Genomic DNA, 22,826 nt, shown 5'->3' on the forward strand with positions numbered 1-22,826 from the left:
CGCGGCGGCCGCACTGCTGCTCCCTTGTGGTCGTCGCTGTCGTCTTGTGGGAGGCTAGTCCATTCGCTCGCTCGCTCGCTCGCGCAGCTGTCCGACGGTCGGTCGGTGTGTCGGTCCGCCCGGGGCCTGTTTGCGGGCCTTCTCCGCGCCCGCCCTCTCCGGGCAGCTGAGCCCGGCCCGCCCCGGCCCCGCGCGCGTCCCCGGGCGGAGTTTGGGGCAGCTGCGTGGGGCGCGGGGGATGCGGCGCGAGCGCAGCCTGGGGCTGGGGGCGCCTGCCGAGCCTGCCTGACCCGGACAGGCTGCTGTCCCTGAGCCCCAGGAGCAGCACCCGCTCCTCTGGGCCTGGCCTGGGGCCCGGGAGGCTGCAGAGGTGCCCACGCCTCCAGGGGACGCTGCCGAGGGGCGCCATGGAGACCCCTGCCGCGAAACCCCGGGAGACAGGTACAGCGTCTCTCTGTGGATTTGCATTTGAAGAGACTGAGGGTGAATTTTCCTGCCATGAAATTTTATACAGAAAACCCATAAATTAGAGCTGCACGAACAGCATTGATGCGTTTTACCTACACAATGTTAAGCAGAAGGGTAACACACATATACTTGCAGAATTATTTTATTAATATAGAGTTCAAAAACTGGCAAAATACACTCTGTTGTTTAGGGGTGGAAAGATGTGAGGAAACTATAAAGATAAGCAAGAGAATTATTACTGTAAAAACCAGGAGAGTAATTAGCTGGGACGTGTGGCGACGTGAAGCAGAGAGATTGTAAGAGAAAAGGTTTACCAGGACACGGCAGGGGTGCTTCTGCGACACCGGTGACGTCTATTTCTTGACCTGGGTCAAGAATTCCTTGAATGTTCCCTTTCCAACTCTGTGCTCCGTGTAGGATTCTTGCGCTGTCCTGTATGTACGTTTCACCATCAACATCGCTGAGAGATCACCTCATGCCCATTAGTGTGGCCGCTCTCAAAAACAGAAATCAGATATTAGCAAGGATGCAGAGAAATGCAACTCTTGTGGACTACTGCTGGGGTTGTAAAATGGTACAGTCATCACAGAAAACAGGAGGATTCTCAAGAAATTAAAAGTAGAATTACCACATGATCTCTAGATACATAACCAAAATAATTGAAAGCAGAATCTCGGGAGATATTTGCACACCCGTGTTTATAGCAGCACTAGTCACAATAGCAAGAGGTGGAAGTGTCCATCAATAAATGAATGGATAAACAAAATGTGGTATATCCACACAATGGAATATTTGGCCTTAAAAAGGAAGAAAATTCTGACAGCTGCTACAACATGGTTGAACCTTGAGGACATTATGCTAAGTGAGCTGAGCCAGTCTCAGAGTAACAAATACTGTCTGATTCCACTTATATGAGGTCTCTAGAGTAGTCAAATTGGTAGAGACAGAAAGGAGACTGGTGGTTGCCAGGGACTGGGGGGAGGGGGGAATGGGGAGCCATTTAACAGGGACAGAGTTTCAGTTTTGCAAGATGGAAAAGTTCTGGAGATTGGTTGTGCAACAGTGTGAATATACTTAACCCTACTAAACTGTACACTTAGAAATGGTTAAGATGGACAATTTTAAGTATTTTTTACTGCAATTAAAAAAATCATTTAAAGAACATCAGTAAAATAATAATTTGGGTGTTAGTGAGAGCAAAAGTTGAAAAGACCCTGGGAGCCTGCAGAATGCTGAGTCACAGGGCCCTTTTGTACCCTGGTGGCTCTCCATTCCTGAGTTGACGTGCTGGGGTTTTGACACACTCCCGGGTCCTGCCTCAGTCTCCATCACTGGGCCCTCATCTCCTCCTAAGATGAAAGACCTCTCTCCCCAAGGCTGGAGGGCCCTAGGGCTTCTTCTTCAGACACCTCCTCCCGCTTTCTCTAGCTGCGCTCCCTCCTTGGGAAATGTCATCCGGTCTTGTGGCTTTAACTGCCATCCATGAGCTGATGACCCCCAAATTTATATCTCCTGCCCAGATCTCTGCTCGAACTCTGATTCACATACCTGGCTGTACCTGGCGCTTCCACTTGGATATCTAAGACTCTTCACCTTCGATGTCTAAAGTGACTCCCGCCCTCTCCGCAGACCCCCTTCCTCTGCGCTGTTTCCCATCTCAACAAGTGATCATTCCTTTCTTCCAGCTGCTTAGCCCAAAAATCTTGGAGTACTTCTTGACTCTGCTGTTTTCTCACATCCCACATTTGATTCATTCTCAAACCCTGTTGGCTCTCCTTTCACAGTGTATCCAGGTTCTGAGCCTTCTCAGTTCTCCCCTGCTCGGCACTGTCCCTCCCTGGATTGTTGGAACAGCCCCTCCACCGTCTCCCTGCTTCTACTTGTCCCACCGCCGACCTGCTCTCCACACAGTACTGGACCATCCTGGTACAGGGTGGGCCAGACCACGTCCCCTGCCTGCTGTGAATCCTCCGTGGACTCCTGTCCCCAGAGTGGAAGCCGAGGTCTCACCATGCACGGCCTCTGAGGTCCTGTGCCATCTGGTCCCCAGTTGTGAGTTCCAGCTCCATCTCCTCTCCCTCCCTCCCCCACCATCACTGGTCACACTGGCATCTGCTGTATCTGGAACTAGGCACGCTCCAGGTGCTAGTCCCTCTGTCGGAGATGCTTTCTCCCAGATATCCACGTGGCTGGCTTCCTCGCTCTTTGTGACCTTCTCCTAAGGAAGCCTTTTCTGGACATCGTCTCTAAGATTGTAGCCCTTCCTTGCTTTATTTTTCTCCTTATCTCTTCAGTGTCTGTATTAATTATCTATTCCTGCATAATAAATTACCCTGAATTTTAGAGACTTAAAGCAACAATAAACATTTTTTATTTCACGGCACTTTCGTGGGTCAGGAATTTGTGAGCAGCTGCTCTTGTGCTTCTAGCTTGAGTCTCATGAAGCTGCGGTCAAGCTGTCGGCCAGCGCTGCAGACATCCAAAGGCTCGACTGGGGCTGGGGAATGTGCTTCCAAGATGAAGCCACCACATGGGTGTCCAGTCGGGGCTGGCTGTTGGCAGGAGGCCTCGGCTCCTCACCACGTGGGCTTTGCACAGGGCTGCTTGAGCATCTCACAGCGTGGCAGCCAGCTCCCCCCCGAGGCAGTGAGCTGAGAGAGAGCAAGGCAAGTGCTGCGGTGTCTTTTGTGATGTAGCCTCAGAAGCCACACACCATTATTTCTGCAACTGGTACCCAGGTCAGCCTTTTCACTGTGGGAAGGGACAACACAAGGGCACACGCCACAGGACAGGAGCCTTGGGATTGGCTCCCACGCTGTCTAACCTATCCTTTTACTTGTTTGTCTTGTTTATTGCTGCCTCCTTGACTAGAATGTAAGCCCCACGAGGGCAGGGTTTTTTGTTGGCTTTTCACTGCTGTATTCCCGGTGCCTAAAACAGTGGCTGGCGCAGAGTAGGTGTTCCATTTACATTTGTTGAATGAAACAAATGAATGAGTCTTGGAAAGGTCAGTCTGGCCTCATCGTTGAAATGGGTTGGTTACAGGAGGTCTGGGCTGGTGGTAGGAGGGCCAGGAAGGAGGTCACTGTGGTAGATCAGTCAAAAGGAGACTCAGACCTGAACCCTGGCAGGGAGGGAGGAGATGGGCAGGAGGGGTTTGGGGTGATGAGTCTGTTGGATTTGGAATCAGAGCATGGAGGTGAGGCTGGAGGCCCAAACTTGGAACCTCCCATTTCTGGCCTGAGAGGCTTGACACATGGAGGTGCTGTCCCAAGATGGGACAAGTGGGTGACACACATACAGTGTCATGAGTCAGATGTTGCCCTGGGTGCACCCGGAGGGAGAAAACCAGGTCAGTTCTGGTTCAGAGCACCGTGGCTGGGTGGAGGGAGGAGGGAGGATCTGGGAGCTGCCTGCCTCTCCGGGAAGGGTGGGGCCACGGGCTCTGCTGAGGTTCTTTCAGGGGAAGTGTGAGGTGGCCGTGCGGCGGGGGCAGAGGAGGAGGACAGGAGACAGAGGCAGGGAGGCCCGCAGGCTGGAGGAGACCCCGAGACACTGGGTCTTGGGAGACAGGACCTAGTTTCTTTTTAATCAACTGTATTGATATGTAATTTAGATACAGCAAAATTCGTATTTTGAGTGTACAGTTTAATGGGTTTTGACAAATGTATAAATCTGTGTAACTACCACTCCAATCAAGACAGAACATTTTCAACACCCCAGAGAGTTCCTTCCTGCCTCCCTATAGCCAATTCCTGGGGTTCCTCACCCCAAGCCAATGCTGGGCTGCTTTCTTTCAGCATGGAACTTGCTTTAGAACTTCGTGAAAATCGAACCATAACGTGTGTTCTCCTTTGTGTCTGGCTTTTTAAAAACTCAGTATCTCTAGGGCAGGCCCGATGGCACAGCAGTTAAGTGTGCACATTCTGCTTCTTGGCCTGGGGTTCGCCAGGTTGGGATCCCGGGTGCGGACATGGCACCGCTTGGCACACCATGCTGTGGTAGGCGTCCCACATATAAAGTGGAGGAAGATGGGCATGGATGTTAGCTCAGGGCTAATCTTCCTCAAAAAAAAAATTCAGTATCTCTGAGATTTGTCCATATCATGTGTGTATGAGTGGCTTGTTCATTTTTGTTGTGTGGTATTCCTTGTGTGATATGTGTATAAACACATCACAATTTGTTTGTTCATTCACCTGTTCATGGGCATTTCAGTTGCTTCTGGCTTTTAGCTTTTATGAGTAAAGCTGCTGTAATCATTTGCATACAAGCCTTTCTGTCGATGTATATTTTCATTTCTCTTGGATAAACACGTGGTAATGGAATAGCTGCCAGGTCAGGGAGTAGGTGTACGTTTAGCTTTCTAAGAAACTCTGAGACTTCCACCGTGGCTGATGCATTTTACGTTCCCACCAACAATGTGCGAGAGTTACATTTGCTCTAGATCTTTGCCCACACTTGTCAGTCTTCCATCCCTTGCTCATTTTTTATTGGGTTGTTTCCTTGTTTCCGAGCTGTGAGAATTCTCTCTATATTCTGGATACAAGACCTTTATCACATATCTGTTCCGTGTGTGTTATATTCGTCTGTCTCTATGTATTATGTCTGCTTTAGCACATGTAGAGTGACTGTTTCCTCGCATTCTGTGGCATCTTGTCTCGGGAGTCCCCAAGACCACCCTCAGGCTCAGTGTTTCACTAGAAGGATCTCACAGGACTCATAAGTTGGTATACTCACCGTTAGTGCTTCTAACACCAAAAGGACACAAAGTAAAATCAGCACAGGGAAGGTGCGTGTGGTGAAGTCTGGAGGACGCCAGCCACAAGCACCCACATGCCCCCTTGGGGGACTGGAAGGGATGTGCCCTCTTCCCCGAATGGTATGTGACAACGCCTGTGGAGTGTTGCCAACCAGGGAAACCTGCCCATGCTCAGGCGCCCCGAGTGTTCCTTGGAGGTTTGTCGGTGCCGCCTGCCTGACCGAAGTTACTAAGGCTGTGGACCCCCGGCTGGAAAGCAGATGTTCACTGAGTCACGCTGCCAGTGTGAACTATCCGGACAGTCTGGCACCGCGTGGCTCAAGGCCTCAGGCTTGCAGAAGCACTCTTGTCTGACAGAACATTCTAGAAGCTCAGTTCCCAGGAGCTATCCAAGGCCCAGTCCTGAAAACAGGCCTGTCTTGGGAATGTGCAGGGTGAGAGGGACCCAGGCCTGCGGAACCCCCTTTCCTGCACTCTTGCCTTTTCCTCTTAATGATGTCTTTCATAGAGCAGGAATTTTAAATTTCGATGAAGTCCAACTTGTCAACTTTTTTATGGTTAGCGATTTTTGTGTCCTACTTAAGAAATCTTTGCCTACCACAAGGTCACAACAATTTCCTTCTATATTTTCTTCTAGAAATTTTGTAGTTTTAGTTTTTCCGTTTAGATCTACAATATAATCCAAGTCAAATGTTTTGTATGTAGTGAAGTAGAGGTCGAGAGTAATTTCTCCCCTGAGCTGTATCAGTAAGGAGCCAACCCGGAGACAGAAACTGCACAGTAATATGAGCAGGGAAAGTGCAGTATGAAAAATTGCTAACTGTGATGTGGGTTTGGAGTATTAAGGTTAGCAACAAATAAGAAGACCCTCACATCCTATGGCCTCACTTAATTCACTTATTCATTTTCATCTATTAAGGTATTATGATTTTTCTCCTTTATTCTATGAATATAATTTTAATGTAATTAATTATATAAATCTTCGAATGTTGAACCAACCTTTTATTTCTGGGAGATATGAATACACACACACATACATATATATATATATATATATATATATATATATATATACCCATACATTTGATTTGCTAATATGTGGTGAGGAGTTTTGCATCTCTGTTTGTGATACTGAGCTTTAATTGTCTTTTCTTGTAACAATTTGTCAGGTTTTGGTAGCAAGGTTATGTTGGCCTCATAAAATGAGTTAGGAGGCATTCCCTTCTTTTCGATTTTCTGATACAGTTTATGTAAGTATTTTGCCTTTAAATGTTTGATAGCATTCATTCATCACTGAAACCGTCTGGGCCCGGAATTTTCTTTGTGGGGGGAGCTGGTTCTAAGACAGAATTGGCCTACGCTGTAAGTGCCTCACAGAGATCAGAAAAGACAAGAACCCCAAGGAAAAAGCCGGTTCTTCCTGCATGGTTCACAGCCCCAGGTGCACAAGTGGTGGTGTCCTCGGGCTGCTGTTGGGGTGCTGGTGGTCCTCTCTGGACAGTTCTAACCCCACAGGAGCGGGTATTCACGTGTCCTCTCTCTTCCTGCAGCTCCTCCTGGAGAAGTGGACATGGCCGAGGGGCAGGCGATGCTGAGGACCGTGCTTTCTGTGCAGGTGTGAGTCGGGGAGGGTGTGCCTCTTGTCTCAGGAATTGACTGATCTTTACACAGTTACTTATTGGGGTCATAATGTTTATTTAAAGCCCATTTCTGTGAATTCTTTTTTTAAGTAATTGTTTGTGAGTAAGTAACACCTGCACAGAATTCAGAATTCAGACATGCAGAAGGGAGAACAGCAAGTTCCGCCTGTCGCCCAGCTTCCCCCGCAGCCCGTCTCTGGTGCGTCCTTTGGAGAGAGTCTGTACACGGAAAACCATGGAATCACAGGCTTTGTTCCCTTCTTTCTCACCCAAGTGGTAGAATGCTACATATACAGGTTGTCACTTTGCTTTTTTTTTTTATTGTGGTTAAATATATGTAACATAAAATTTGCCATTTTAACCACTTTTTAGTATACAATCCAGCGACGTTAATTATATTCACAATATTGCACAACCATCACCACCCCATTTTCATCACCCTGAACAGAAATTCAGTACCAATTAAAAAATAACTCCCTGTTATGAACACATGATATATGTTGTAGTGTATATGAGAACTAAATTCTTTTTTAAGCAAAATAATATTCCTTTGTATGCATATACCACATTTTGTGTCTCCTCCATCTGTTAATGGACACTTGAGTTGTTTCTACTTTTTAGCTAATGTGAACAATGCTGTTACGGACATCGGTGTACAAGCATCTGTTTAGGTCCCTGTTTTCCATTCTTTCAGGTGTGTATCGAGGAGCCGAATTGCTGAGTTATGTGGGAATTCTATGTTTAACTTTTTGAGGAACTGCCCACTGTTTTCCACAGTGACTGCGCCATTTTCCATTCCCACCAGCTGTGCACAAGGGTTCCGATTTCTCTACATGCTTACCAGCGCTTGTTAGTTTCCACTACTTTTATTATAACCATCTCGGTAGAGGTGAAGTGATGTCCCATTCTGCTTCTGATTTGCGTTTCTCTAATGACAAATCACGTTGAGCATCTTTTCATGTTTTATTGGCCATTTCTGTATATCTGTAGGAGAAATGTCTATGCAAGTCTGTTGCCCATTTTTAAACTGTTTTTTTTTTTAGTGGTGGTTGTTGAGTTCTAGGAGTTCTTTATATATTCCGGATATTAAACACGTATTAGATATGATTTTCAAATATTTTATCCCATTCTATGGATTTTCTTTTCACTCTGATAGTGTCCTTTGATGCACACAACTTTTAAATTTTGATGAAGTAGAATTTATTTGTTAATTTCGTTGCCTCCGCTTCTGGTCTTATATTTAAGAAACCACTGCCAAATCCAAAGTCATGAAGTTTGGCCTTATGTTTTCTTCTGAATTTTATCATTTTAGCTCTTAAATTTATGTCTATCCTCCAGTTTGTGTTCGTTTCTGTATGTGGTATAAGGTAAGGGTCCAACTTCCTTCTTTTAAATATAGATATCCAGTTTTTCCTGCCCCATCTGTTGAGACTGTCCTTTCCCCATTGGACAATCTTGGCACCCTTTTTCAAAAATCAGTTTGGGCGGAGGGGAGGGCTTGTTTCTGGGCTGTCAGTTCTATTTCATGGCTCAATATGTCCAGCCTTATGCCTGTATCACACTGTTTTTATTGCTATAACTCTGCAGTAAGTTTTGAAATCAGGAAGTGTGAGTCTTCTAACTTTCTTCTTCTTTTTCAAGATTGTTTTAGCTGTTCTGGTTCCCTTGAAATTCCATATGAATTTTAGGATAGGTATTTCCATTTTTGAAAAAAACATCATTGGGGTTTTGACAGGGAGTACATTGAATCTGTCTATCACTTTGGGTGGTATTGACATCTTAACAATGTCAATAAGTCTTCCAATCCATGAACACAGGATGTTTTTCCTTTTTTTTTCTTCAATTTCTTTTGGCAATTTTTGTAGTTTTCAGTGTACAAGTCTTGCACCTTTTTAGTTAAATTTACTCATAAGTGTTTTATTCTTTTTGATGCAAGTGTAAATGGAATTGTTTTATTAATTTCTTTTTCTTATCGTCCATTGGTATGAACATTGAATGTGATGTTAGCTGTGGGTTTTTCTTATATGGCCTTTATCATGTTGGGGAACTTTCCTTCTATTCCTAGTTTATTGAGTGTTTTTATCATGGAGAAGTGTTAGATTTCATCAAATCCTTTTTCTGCATCCGTTGAGATAGTCACGTAGTTTTCTTCCTCTGTTCCGTGAATGTGGTGTATTGTGTTGATTGATTTCTGTATGTTGAGCCAACTTTGCATTCCTGGGATGAATCTCACTTGGTCATGGTGTACAGTCCCTGTACTATGCTGCTGAATTCGATTTGCTAGTATTTTGTTGAGAGTTTCTGCATCTTAATTCATAAGAGATCTTGGTCTGTACTTTTCTTCTAGTTTCTTTGTCTAGTTTCAGTTTCAGGGCAATGCTAGCCTCATAGAATGAGTTAGGAAGTGTTCCCTCCTCTTTATTTTTTGGAAGAGTTCGAGAAGGATTGGTGTTAATTCTTCTTTAAGTATTTTACAGAACTCACCAGTGAAGCCATCTGGTCCTGTGCTTTTCTTTCTTGGGAGATTTTTTATTACTGATTCAATCTCCTTACGTGTTGTTTGGATTTTCTGTTTCTTCTTGAATCAGTTTTGGTAGGTTATGTGTTTCTAGGAGTTTGTCCATTTCACCTGGGGTATCCGATGTGTTGGCATGCAACTAGTGGTTTCAGCACTGTTTATTGAATAATTTGTCCTCCAGATATTTGTAGTATCACCTTTATGACAATTATTAGATATACAGGAACCTGGTTTGGGGGTTATCTATTCTGTTCCATTATTTGTTTTCAGACTGAAGCAAAGATAATTTAATAATTGTAGCTTTGTAAAGTTCCTTTTGCCTGATTTTTCTCCCAGGTGAACTTTAGTATCATTTTTTTAGCAAGGTAAAAAAATTTCATTTTGCATTTTGATTAATTTTATAATAAACTTATGAAGAATACGTACCTTTTTAGTAATCAGTCTTCTTATGTGTCAGTAAAGTTTTGTAGTTTTTTTCCTAAAAGACTTGCATCTTATCCAGCATTTTTAGTTATTCTCAGCTGGAGGATCAGTTTGGATATTCAATGAGTTTATTACTGGAAACTGAAGTCTAGCAAACTTTTTTTTTTTTTTTGACGAAGATTAGCCCTGAGCTAACTACTACCAGTCCTCCTCTTTTTTTGCTGAGGAAGCCTGGCCCTGAGCTAACATCTGCTGCCAATCCTCCTCTTTTTGCTGAGGAAGAGTGGCCCTGAGCTAACATCCGTGCCCATCTTCCTCCACTTTATATGTGGGACGCCATGCCAAGTGGTGCCATGTCCGCACCCGGGATCCGAACCGGCAAACCCCAGGCTGCTGAGAAGCAGAACGTGTGAACTAAACCACTGAGCCACCAGGCCGGCCCTAGCAAACTTTTTAATCTTTGCCAAATCAACAGGTAAAAAATGTTACTCCTTTAATTTACATTTCAAGTTTTCTTCAGTGTCATTGAATACTTTTTTGTATGTTTATTAGCCATTTGAATTTCTTCTGTAAATTACTTACTCATATCTAATGTCCGTTTTCTCTTACCTGTTTTATTCTTATTGATTTGTAAGAATTCTTTACGTGGGAGGTTATCAATCCTTTGAAAATGATGTACTGTACAAATTCCTTTTCCCAGTTGAATGTCTTTCAGATTTGTTTGGGCCATACAGAAAATCTAGCTTTCTTTGTTTTCAAGTGTGCTTATGGTTTTCAGAATGGATTCTGGCCTGCAGGTCAGCCTTCCCCAAGGTTCTTCTTTTCAAAAGCCTCTAGTTCCTTCTGTGACTATTATGGCTTTAAAAGTGAAAACATTTAGTCCTTGAGAATGGTCAAGGTGGGTATCTTCTTTTTATTTTTCTAAGTGCTTAGCCTATTGTCCGATACCGTTTTTGAGTGGTCCATCTCCCCTTGCTGGCCTACAGAGCCCGTGTGTGTGTCTAAATAGCCACCTGTTTATGTGTCATTTGGGCTGCCTGCTTTCGTGAATATGATGTTGTTTTAATGACCTTGGTTTTGAACCAATGTCTAATTGGGAAAGTTCCCCTCATCTGGCTTCTTTATAAAAACTGTGTTGTTTCCATTTAAATCTTTTTTTTTCATTTAACATGTAGCCTTGATTCTTCTTGGCAGCCATGATTAATATTCTCCAGATAAGCTCATAATCAAGTATTTGGAAAAATACATATTCAACAAAATACTTTTCATTCCATTATCCAGTTACTAAAAGCCTCCGTTTTCATTTTATTTCTTCTGAAGGAAAAATCGATGCACAAATAGACAATGTCAGTCAACCTCACTTCCTCTTTTTTATAAAGACTTTACTTTTTTCTTCAAGTACCTGATTAAGAGCGTGCCTTCTGTCCTTAGTATATATAATACATAAAAGCCTTGAACTCAGTCCTGTAATTATCAGTGCTTAAAGGACACGGCCCATTCTGAGTTCTCTACAAAGATTATTAGCTGTACCTTTAAAAACAACTTTCTACTTTAGAAACTAAATTTCCAAAAGGAATCACAATGAACATAAGAGCTAGCTGAGAGAAGCTCTTACCTGGTGGCGTCTGGATAAATTTGTTCCCTAGTCATAAAGATCCTCAACTTCTCATCACGTTTAACTTATATTTAGCCAGAAGCAAAGAGTCAATTTACAGCCTAACCAAGGGTCTCTGTGAGTCTCCATTTAAGTGTTTAAATCGATTTGTTAACATCTGAAGCCTGCTGCCCACATAGTAGGAATTTTGTTTGAAGAACAGCTGATTTTTGGGTAATATTTATGTTGCATACTTATCCTTTCCTGACTTACTTTATTCTTACTAATTAAAATTATTATAAAACTTTATTAATAGGTGCTTGCAGCATTTTACCATTGAAAATTCAGATTGTAAAATTTTATTACAAATTAAAAATGATATTCTTCAAAAATTCTCAAGTTGGTTATCTGTGAAACAATTCTGAAGCCTTGGGTATTTAGGTGAGTTCATTCCTCGTTACGTTTTGGTTTGTACTTGTTGGGTGGACTCAACTAGATGAGGGAGAGCATGGTGTGTACTCAGCCCTTGTCTGCCCAGCCTGGGGGGACACATTCTCAGCTGTGGGTTAGCCACTTTTGTCCCTTTGCCCTCTTGTGGCTTTGGACTGTGTAGGCATCTGCCATGATGACTGTGGCATTGAGGCGGCTGCTCTGCTGGTCAGATCACTCAGGCTTTCTTGTTTCTCTCAGGGCTTTGGTGAGGGTGCCTGTGATGTTGTGACTCGGCCCTCACACCCGCTCTGTCCCCTTGGCCTCTGCTGCCCTTGGCCTTGGACAATGTCAGTGGATTGCGGATGAGGAGGTTCCATTTGTGGTGAGGTGGGCACTGGCGCTTGTGGGGTCTCCGTCTCAGGGAGAATGAGACAGGTGCTGCTGCCTTTGGTGTCTCCACCTTTGTGGAGGAGGGCATGTCCTCAGTGGTGGAGATGACGCTGTTGGCCTGGCTTCTCCAGTAACTCGTTCTTCTTCCCCTCTCACTCTGTCACGACAACTCCAGGATTCAGATCTGGAAGACAGCATTGTGAGTTGGGGTCCGGAAGATGGTCCTGAGGTCCTGGGAGTGGATGAGCCCAGGGGGACCCTGAGGAAGGGAAGAAAAGGGGATCTGGGGGAGCCCAGGACAAAGGTCTGTGGACCCAAGTCATTTAAGGAGGAGAAAGATGGGAGGCCGTGGGGTCTGAGCAGGAGGGGCCAGGAGAGGGTGTTGCCATATTGGTAGAAGGGATAAGAAGGAAGACTGAGCCCCAAATCAGCCGCACCTTAGGGTCAGTCCCCGCACAACCCTAGCTCCTCGCTCCCTCTTTTTTGCTGAGCCCTCACCTACCTTCCTTCCAGCAACTCTTTTTTTCCTGTTCCAAATAAGTTAATATTCATACTTCCTCCTTTTCCATCTGTTCATCTTAAAAACAACGTCCCTCTCCCTTCTCCTTGGAATATAACCTCTATCCTGAAATTTGTAGCAATTTTTTTCTTGCTTTTCTTTATGGTTTTACCACATATATCCCTAAACCATATATTGTTCAAATTTGCATGTTTGAACTCTGAACGTTATTGATCTGCCAGGCCTGCCATCACAATGTACTGCAGACTGGGTGGCTTAAATGACAGAAATTTGTTTTCTCACAGTTTTGGAGGCTGGAAGTCCAAGATCAAGGTGCTGTCAGGGCTGGCTTCTGGAGAGGCCTCTCTTCCTGGCTTGTAGATGGCAGCCTTCTCGCTGTGCCTCACGTGGCCTTTCCTCTGCGTGCGTGCGCTCCAGGGCCCTCTTCCACTTCTAACGTGGACACCAGTCCTATGGGATTAGCAGTCCGTCCTTATGACCTCATTTAACCTTAATGACCTCCTGAAAGACCCCGTCTCCATATATTGTCACACTAGGGTTCAGGGCTTCAACATATGCCTTTTGGGGGGCACAGTTCAGTCTGTACACTGAATAAATGCACACTCCATGTTTTCCTCTGCAATTTGCTTTTTCCTCCTTGACGTCTTGTCCCTGAGATTCTCATAGTTGGGCCCGTAGCTGTTGTTATTCCACTGGAATGCCTTACTGCGTTTACTAGAACTTCCAAGAGAATCTCAGAATAGCACACTCAGCGTTGGTGTCTTGTTCTTGCTTGAACACTCTCACTAGTGTTTTGTGTGCCGCACAATGTAGGTTACTAGTTTCTTTGCATATACCTTCCTCTGCCTGCGGGGACAGCCTTGGCTGCACCCTGTGATGTGCCACGTGTGGCGTTCCCACTGCCTAGCACTGTTGTGTGTGATGTCTCAGGACCCATTGATGTTCCAGGATGTGGCCATGGAGTTCACCTACTCAGAGGGCCCTGCACCGGGAGGTGATGCTGGAAAACTACAGGAGCCTGCCCTCCCTGGGTAAGGTTGGTTCCGGGGCCACCATCCGCGCTGGCCTGGAGGGTCAGGGCAGCACCAGGAAGCACCCTGGGAGGGACAGGGGACGAAGATGCCATCTGCCCAGATTGTCTGCTTAGCTGATGGGAAGAGAGGAGATGTTAATTAATTTAATTGGCAAGTGATTATTTTTATATTAAATAAACACAGAATCTTATAGATTTTGATGAAAATGTGCATCTTTTTTTATTGAGTTATTGATAGGTTACAATCTTGTGAAATTTCAGTTGTACATTAATGTTTTTCAGTCGTGTTGTAGGTGCACCACTTCACCCTTTGTGCCCACCCCCCACCCCACCTTTCCCCTGGTATCAGCTAAACTGTTCTTAGTCCGTAATTTTAAATTCCTCATATGAGTGGGGTCATACACAGATTATCCTTCTCTCGCTGGCTTATTTCACTTAACATAATTCCCTCAAGGTCCATCCATGTTATTGCAAATGGAATGATTTTGTTCTGTTTTACAGCTGAGCAGTATTCCATTGTATATATGTACCACATCTTCTTTATCCATTCGTCTGTTGATGGGCACTTAGGTTGCTTCCATGTCTTGGCGATTGTAAATAATGCTGCGATGAACATTGGGGTGCACAGGACTTTTGGGATTGCTGACTTCAAGCTCTTTGGATAAATACCCAGTAGTGGGATGGCTGGATCGTATGGTAGTTCTCTTTTTAATTTTTTGAGGAATCTCCATACTGTTTTCCATAGTGGCTGCACCAGTTTGCATTCCCACCAGCAGTGTATGAGGGTTCCTTTTTCTCCACAACCTCTCCAACATTTGTTACTATTAGTTTTAGATATTTTTGTCATTCTAACGGGTGTAAGGTGATATCTTAGTGTAGTTTTGATTTGCATTTCCCTGATGATCAGCGATGATGAGCATCTTTTCATGTGCCTATTGAGAAGAGGCCACATTTTTGAAGTAAGGAAAAGGTGCGGTGACACCTGCAGCACAGCAAGGAGTCCCCTGGGGACGAGAAGCCCCGGCCCCTTTGTGGGGATTGGTGGGGTGCTAGGCAGGGCTGAGTCAAGAGTCTCTCTCTCTCCTTCCTCAGCCCTGGGGTATCCATCCCAGTCACAGGTGAATCTGGGCTCTGAGACAGCAGGGGGCGCTGTGGGCCTGTCCGGAGGGTCTGTGGGGCGATCTCAGCTGGGAACCCAGAGCCTGGAGCCCTGCCTTGTGCCTCTGCTCTGTGCTCACTGGGGTCCAGCAGCTGGGAGCTCCCAGGGCCCCAGGAGAGGCTTGCCAAGCCCCACCCATACTCAGCTTCCACCAAATGTGGGCCCAGGCACTCCAGGGGAGGGAGGTGGTTTGCGTGAAGGGGTCCTCTCTGCTCTCCTGAGGGGAGAGATAAGAGGACTCTGTGCAGTTCCCTCACTCGTGAGGCTCCGAAGCAGAGCCTGGGTGTCTCCACCGTGGCCTGGACTCCTTTCCTCCTCGCCCTCCTCACTCACTGCTCAGGTGACTGGCTTTGGAAAGCAGGAGAAGTGATTATGGGGGACAATTTGGCTGCTCTTTAACCATAATTTTGTGAACATGCTGCGGGCAATAACCCCAGTCTCAACTCTCCGTGTCTCTACCTCCTCTGTCCAGGGTCCTGGGCGCAGTCTGGGTGACACAGGAAGCCTCAGTGTCTGGGTCTGTGGGACAGAAGGTCACCCTCTCCTGCGCTGGAAACAGCAACAACGGTGGAATATTTGATGTGGGCTGGTACCAAATTTCTCACGGTGCCCCCAAAACTGTGATGCTCAGAAGTTCTTGGCCCTCAGGGATCCCAGCTCGGTTCTCTAGCTCCAAGTCCGGCAACACGGCCTATCTGACCATCTCTGGGCTCCAGCCTGAGGATGAGGCTGATTATTACTGTTCAGCATGGGATGATAGCATCAGCAATAACACAGTGCTCCGGACCCATGGGGAACCGAGACCAAAACATGCCCCATTCCTTGTGATCACCTCCACACTGCCTCTTACAAACAGAGAGGATTGACTGTGGCCCATCCTAGAGTGTCAGCATCTGAGGGTCTGACTCTGAACACAGACCAACTTTAAAGAGTCAGTGGCAGAAGCTCCCTCTCACATTGTTTATAATTTGATTGAGATGTAGTCTGCATGTCATAAAGCTCCCCAGTGTAATGTCTACAGTGGTGCTCAGCATATTTACAGGGCTGTGTAACTGTCACTGTAATCTAATCATAGATCATTTCCATCCTCCCTCAGAGAACGTCCCCACCCATTTGAGATCACTCTTCCTGACTCTCTGCTCAGCCTTAGGGAACCGCCCATCCACTGTCTGTCTTCATACATTCCCCTATTCTGGACATTTCACGTAGCTGGAGCCAAGAAAATATGTGGCCCTTTGTGACCACCTTATTTCACTTATTTCTTTTGCATAAGAGTTTTGATGTCCATCTATGCTGTGGCATGGCAAAGTAGTCCATTTTTAATTGCCAAATAATACTCCATTGTGTGAGCAAACCACCATTTGTTTATGCATTCACCTGTTGATGGGCATTTGAGTTGTTTGTCATCTTTCGCTAGTATGCGCAATGCTGCTAGGAACGTTCAGGTACAAGTCCTGTTTGCTTTGGTTTTGGTGAATATGTGTCTTCATTTGCCGGGGAGGCGCCCAGGAGCGGGATTGCTGCGACGTGTGGGGCTTTACATTACAATGCTGAGGAGCTGTGAGATCTTTCCAATATGGCCGCACTGGTTTACATTTCCACCAACACCATCTGCAAGTTCTGGTGCCCACACATCTTCCCCAACGATTGTTATTGTCTCTCATTGTTATCATAGCCCTTCTAGTCTGGGGGGAGTGATACCTCAGTGCATTTTGACGGGCATTTCCCTTATGCCCCCTGGTGTTGAGCCTCTTTTCATGTGCTGTGTTGGTTTTCAAAAGTGATGAGCAGCAGAGGCTCTGAGGCCCTTCCACAGATCGCTGACACTAAGAAACTTTAGATTCAGCTGTTGCCAAAATCACACACTCAGCCTGTTCAGCTCAACACAGCAGAAAACCTTTCTTCAGGAACAACATTCCTCTCAGAGGCAACCAGCAGCGTGAGGCCACCTTCCCACGTGAGGACCATAAGATCGGGATGTCCTGTGGACCCTGCCTGTGACAGGCACTGAAGCCTCAGGGCTGGCACTCTTTTCCAGGACCGTCTATAGAGTCTCATTTCTGCGCATGTCTCACACTCAGTCACCTCTTCAGTAAAGCCCCAGGCCCAGCGTGTGTCTTCTGACGCCTCAGCAGAGGCCGCTCCGCTGGGAACCAGGCTCGGGTGGAGCTTGAGTGCAGCCCCTTCTCCCTGCACACACAGCGCTGTCTTCATTAACCACATGGCCCGCAGAGACCGCAGGCGACCATCTGACACAGAATGCACACGGATGCTCTGGGAAAAGATAAAAATTCCAACGGGGGGATCAAACACGACCTGAATAAACGTAAAAATAGACGTTGCTGAGAATGATTAATATCAAAAATATGAAATGTATGCTTATTTAATATGTAAATATAATAATTATGTGTAGTATCAGTCAGAATATTCGGGAAACATAACATTTTTTCTAATGTTTATGTGGGAAAAGTTAAGTCCAAGAATAGCCTAGAGCATTTTGTGAACAAATGAAAAGGAAGTGGGATATAAATGATTAGGTATCGAGATCTATTTGAACACACAGATAATTTAAAGAGTATGCGGTGGTTGCAGAAATGAAACAGAACAACCAACCACACAGAAATCAATGGAACTCAATTACCTGCCGAGGAGGAGGCCTGTGCGCACGCACAGCGGGCTCACGATGGGCTGTTCAAGTGCCACGCAGCAGTCACATCGTGAGCTCAGTTCTCAAACAGATCCACGCATCTTCAGGAAACACAGATGTCTTAATAAAAAAAGTGAGATTCAGAGTAAGATCTCTGGAAACTACCATTTATGTAATTTTAAAAACACAAATAGTTGCAACCATGTTGGAATAACTGAAAAATGATTTAACTGCCCATTGCAAACAACTGGAAAAACCGATACATGTATAAAAGTTCTTTCAAACATTAGACAGCAGGCAGAACAAGATTATTATTTTTGTGAGGAAAAAAATGGCACAAGTTGTATCATCAGCCCACCTTTTTTGTGTGATGCACAGCCTGGCCCCTTGGAGCAGAGAGGGGAGCTGAGGCAGCGCACAGCCTCTCACCGAGTGGAGCAGATGGAGACCTGAGCTCAGGGATCCGAGGCTCTTGGGAGCTGCGGGGATGAGTTCTGGAGAGGAGCGCCCTTCACAGAAAAGATCTAGAAATCAGCATGGGGTTCCTCTCATCTTAGCTGAACCCTAAAATCCATGTGCATAGTGTGAAACTACACAAGGTCTGTCCACAAGGTGACCAGGAGCTGGTGGATGAGCAGTGTCCACGACTCACACAGGCTGCAAATTGTACACATTTCAAGCAGCCAGCTGTGGTCCTTGTTCATCACTTTGGGGCACTTAGTCGAGTTCACAGAAAAATACAGCAGAGGGGCTAAATGATTCCGAGAATATGCTGTTGTGGAAGAGCACTTACAGTCTACAGCAAGCCTCGGAAGGATCAAGCTGAGGCGTCAATATGCTCACAAGTGTTTCCAGCTGCTTTATTCATGATGGCCAACACTTGGAAGCAACCAATATGCCCTGCAACAGGTGAATGGATAAAGAAACACCGGTGCATCTATACAGTGGAACGTGATGCAGGGATAAAAATACATATCATTTGGCCCCCAAAAGGCATGGAGGAAACTGACATGCATGTTTCTATGTGAAAGAAGCCAATCAGAAGTGGCTGGATCTGCGAGGGGTCCGGGATGGAGAGGGCAGGAACCCTGATCACCTGCTCCAGCTCAGGTCACAAGTCTCCTGCATCCACCAGAGGGCGCTGGTGCTCCCCAGCTCCTCAGCTTTGAGCTCTTCTCTCCCCTTCGTCTTGGAAGTGTTCCTGTGTAATCCTTGCAGAGAAGCCCTTTCCTCTCCTACATTCTCCTTTTAGTAGATGCAGGCCAGGCTAACGTTGAAGGAGGGGCACCCACAGCCTCCAGAAAGGGGAAGATTCGAGTGGAGACCTCCCACCCTGAGAATACAGGTAACATACAAGAAGGGTTGGTGGGCTCAGGCCTGGTGGTGGAGCTCAGGAAGCAGAGTCTGGGGGCATCTCCACCATGGCCTGGGCTCCGCTCCTCTCACCCGTATGGCTCACTGCACAGGTGGCTGCCTCCAGGGAATTCTGGGAGGACACCTGGACGTCTCCTGGCATGATGACCTCTTTCTCTTTCCTGGCAACAGAGTCTGTCCTGTCCTTACTGATCTCTGTGTTGCTCCCTCTTTGCAAGGTGTTGGGCTGAGGTTGTGCTGACTCAGACCAGCTCTGTGTTGGAGTCTCCGGGGCAGGAGGGCACCATCTCCTGCACCCACAGCAGTGGCTACATTGGGAGCAGATATGTGCACTGCTACCAGCAGTGCCCCCATCAGCGAAATCTACAAGAGTGACAAAGGACCCTCCAGGGTTCCTCATCAGTTTTCTGACTCCACAGCCAGCTCCCCTAATGCCACCTGCCTGACCGTCTCTGAGCTGCAGCCTGAGGACGATGCCGACTACTCCGGTCAGTCTGATGACAGCAGCTATAAGCGCACAGTGCTCCAGACCCGTGGGGCAGTGAGATGGAAGTGCCCCAGAGCCTCCCCATGCTGGGTCTGCCCTCAATCTTTCCCCAGCAGAGATGGTTGTTCTTTCTTGTCTCCTGCTGGAATATCCATGTTGAGATTGCATGTTTATGAATCTATTTTTTTCCCCAAAATTTCCCCCCCATGTCTTGATGGATGATTTCCTACTTCCTTTGCAATCATTTCATGGAGGTGATTTGCTTCAAACAGGGTTTCTGAACCGCGGCACTACTGACAATGTGGCTGGGTCATTCCCTGTGCTGGGGGCTGTTCTGTATATTGCAGGATGTTTAAAAACATTCTTTGGGGTCCGCACATCAGATAACAGCACCCTACTCTCCAAGTCATGACACACAAAAACACCTCCAGACATTCCCCAAAATGCCCTGGGGAGGGGGGCCAAATCACCCCAGTTTGGGACCCTCTGGGTTAGAAGAACATATTCTCAGCTCTTAGGAGGCCTTTGACGTTGAGACCTGTTCCCGACATTCAACTGGACAGAAGGCTGGATGTGTCACTCTCTGTGCTTCCGCTTTCCCATCTGTTACACAAAACAGGTGCACAGACTCAAATGAGGCCAGAGAGCCTGTGACCCAATCACACGGAATCTCCTCTCAACCAGAGTGTGGAGCACACATTTAGCCAGAATAGATGTGCAATTAATATTGTAAAGCTTTACACAATGCACATGAAAATGTAACAGATCCATCTTCATCTGTTCTCTGAGTGAGCGTTTTTCAAGCATGGGATACAAAGATGAATAAAAACAGACAGAGTCACGTATCCTTGGAGTTTGCATTGTATTGTGGGTACAAGACAGCAGTCAGGAGCATCCAGTGGATGGTGGAGCGATTCTGAGGACAGAAGATGACCCCCAGGAGCAAATAAACTGCCGAGTGCATGTTAGTTGTTTGAACATCTGCTCACATTTCACTGAACTAAGAGCCTGTGAGACAATTGATTGTCACACAATACTAAATACACAGTTCAAAATCCACCATATGCTGAATGAAATTCAATATGCAACACCTTAGTCCCAGATCTGCCAGTGGAACCAGGTGGGAAAACTCAGGAAGGAAGAATGATGGGTTTGAAATCTTAGTGTCCAAAAAAGACACGATTCTTGAAGTGCATGAATGGAGACCCATAGTAGACTGTCTGAGGATGGACGTGCTGGTCTGGATTTTCTTCTACTCAAATGTGTCATCCATGAACCTCACGGCTCCAAAACACAGGATGCCTTGCTCTTCCTTCACTTTCTCAGTCAGTACAACAAGGAAATAAGCTAACCATTCAGGAGATGACAACGCAAATACATTTATGTGAGAGTAGTCGTGACGCATTGCTTTAATGTCCAAGGGTTTGGGGACAGTAAAAATGCATGTGCATGCTGTAGCATGGACCGATGATGCAGTACGGTGTTTGGAATTTGTTTTCATATTTGGGTATTAGGATGAGGGATAGAGAAGGGTTGGAGATTAAAGAAGTTGAGTCCTATTGATGACACTTGAGGTTGGGTGACGGGTGCAGGTGGTTCTTTGAATCATTCTCTGTAGTTTGTGTAACTTCAAAATTGTCCACAATATAGTTTTTAAATTCTCTACTCCTTCTGATACTGTGGGTATGTCCTGCTAAGAGACACTGAGAGTTGCCAAAATGTGTGTTTTCACCATGATTTCAAGTTTAAGCCCATCTATTCCCAATAGACAGAAGACGAGTTGGCTTGGAAGCCATGAAAGGGACAGGAATGCCCGCTTTTGAAACTACAGGCAAGTGAGGGAGGCTAGAGGTCTGAGAATAAGGAGAGGGGCTGGGAGGTGGCCCATGGAGGGGGCAGGGACCAGACCATGAAGTTACCTTAGGGGAGCTGAGGAGTTGAGTTTTATGCAAACAGCAGTGAGGAGTTACTGAAGGGTGTTAGGCAGGGGGTTGATCTGCCTGAGCTGGGTGGGAAGGGTCCCTCTGAAGGCCTCGAGGAGAAAGTGTCTGAGGGGAGCAGAGGTCCTGGTCACAGGTCATTACTAAGAGGCCCTGTGAGTCTAGACATGTGGGGACCATGGGCACAGATCCAGCAGTGCTGGCTATGAGGTACAGTGCAGAAGTGATGGTTATAGGATTTAACTGCCCATTCACTACAACGGCAAAAACTTTAAAATCTCCCATTTAGCTTGCTACCAAACTAAGATGAGTAAGGAAATATAGGTAGGAAAGTTTTCTTTAAGAAAATTGTATGAGACCTAAGGCAGAATCCTGAAAAGAAATATATGACACAGATATGCAGAAAAACACAAAGTTAAGAAAATACAACTCACTTCATGGAATAAAGAAGTTCGTTCCACATTCACTGGTAAAGGTGAAGCCTAACAAGGCCATGCTTTTTTCCCAGTTGCTGAATCAAATCTAATCTCTATCAAAACTTTAAATGTGTTACATGACTTTAGGCATGATTGCTCAATTGTCCTCGCTGGAATAGATCACTGATTTTATCCCCGGAAAACTCCCGTCTACGTTATTTCCCTAAACAGTCCCTACATGCTCTTCAAACCGGCGTAACTGTCCCCTCATCTGTGACACCTGACCTGATGCACATCTGGGTCACTTGGCATTTTCTAGAATGAACGCTAAATAGTTATATATGTACATACAAGCACGTCCAAACAGGACTCCTTCTGGGACTGAGAAACTGCAGTAATCATGCTACATTGTCAGAATGCCCGTATCTAGGAATCTAACCATGGGTGTGTGAACAGAGACAGGGACCTGGTGAGCTGCAGAAACCAGCTGGGCTCTCAGGGCTTTTGGTCATGGTGAGCGGTGTGCCCTGAGACCAGAAGGGGGAGCTGTGGGATTCCTTGTGGTTCCTACATAGCTGCTCAGTGAGGACCATTCACTCAAAGGAACCAGGACCTGGTAGCTGGGCCCTGTGCTCACTGATGGGGACTCAGCAGCTGTGCCCTCTCTGGCCTGGCAGAGTCCCCTGAGCAGGGCCCTTCGTGTTGCCTCAGCAGGTGCTTCCTCCCAGGGCTCTCCTAAGGGGTGAAGCCGACCTCCACCCTCCTCAGTGTGTGGTGTGAGCTGAGCTCCAGCACCAGGGCTCAGGGAGGGGCTGGGCTTGCACTGGATGGAAACCCATTTGCATGGACAGCCCCTCCTGTGGCAGAGGGTAGAGAAGAAAAGGAGGCCTGGGGCATGCTAGCCCCACTGTGGGGACCAGGGGTCTGTGTGCACCATGGCCTGGACTCCTCTCCTCCTCGTGCTCCTCTCTCACTGCACAGGTACGGACAGGACTCCGAGTGGTAGACATCCCCAATTTTCACTCC

At 46.2% G+C, this 22,826-nt stretch overlaps 1 long non-coding RNA gene across 2 annotated transcripts; it reads left to right on the forward strand.

Annotated features, from left to right (window-relative positions):
- The first annotated feature begins 20 nt into the window (after positions 1–20).
- On the forward strand, positions 21–21,109 carry LOC111774579 (uncharacterized). 2 transcript variants are annotated; one of them, XR_011441669.1, is made up of 3 exons: positions 39–441; positions 6,778–6,842; positions 15,409–21,109. It is a non-coding gene; the product is annotated as an uncharacterized lncRNA (long non-coding RNA). The 2 variants fall into 2 exon arrangements; XR_002809576.2 differs by lacking the exons at positions 6,778–6,842; positions 15,409–21,109 and adding an exon at positions 2,253–2,851 and having other exon boundaries at positions 21–441.
- The last annotated feature ends 1,717 nt before the right edge of the window (positions 21,110–22,826 follow it).

This window comes from Equus caballus, chromosome 8, assembly GCF_041296265.1.
Source record: "Equus caballus isolate H_3958 breed thoroughbred chromosome 8, TB-T2T, whole genome shotgun sequence".
Taxonomy (NCBI): domain Eukaryota; kingdom Metazoa; phylum Chordata; class Mammalia; order Perissodactyla; family Equidae; genus Equus; species Equus caballus.